Raw genomic sequence first — 716 nt, 5'->3', positions numbered from 1 at the left:
CTTTTAATTACAATTATGTTGTTTTAAGCCATAATCAAATAATCTTTGTTGTTTTTTAAGGATTTTCTTTTAAAAAATGCCCTCATTTCCCATCATCCCTTTGTTTGAATGATTCCACGTTAACTAGGGCTGTCACTAATCAACCTTTAAAATAGCCGATTAGTCGTTAGATTATATGGAGGCAGAGTGTAATAAAGTTGTGAGCGTTTAGCACCAGAAAATGGTGCAAAAAATGCACTTTTTTATATTTGATCTTTTGTGAAGAATAGTTCCTTTTTTCAGATAGCGACTTATTTATTTAATCTTGTTTTAATACCAGAACTAATGAAGGACAGAAGCTCATTAAAAGTTTAATAAACTATCATCCTAATTGTCTTTATTTTTAGTTAGTTTAAAGCTAATAATGGTTAAATGCTTTACATCCAGTCTACACACGACCCGATTAGTCGACTAATCGGTAAAAATAATCGGTGATTAGTCGACTATTAAAATAATCGTTTGTGGCAGCCCTAGTTTACACTATCTCCTTCTCATGGCTCCAACTTAACATAACAAAAATGGCGAGCAATATTAGAGCCATCCAGCAGTTTTGATCCTGATGTTAGCTCGGACGTGGAAAACGATGATGTTCGTGGATCTATTTGTCTGTAAGTAGATGCATCGGAATGGAGCGGAGCCGGGGGTTTGTGGCCTTTTTTTTTTCTTATCCCGATTCA

The sequence above is a fragment of the Oryzias melastigma genome, linkage group LG22, assembly GCF_002922805.2.
Source record: "Oryzias melastigma strain HK-1 linkage group LG22, ASM292280v2, whole genome shotgun sequence".
NCBI classification, from domain to species: domain Eukaryota; kingdom Metazoa; phylum Chordata; class Actinopteri; order Beloniformes; family Adrianichthyidae; genus Oryzias; species Oryzias melastigma.
This window is presented reverse-complemented; position numbering follows the sequence as displayed.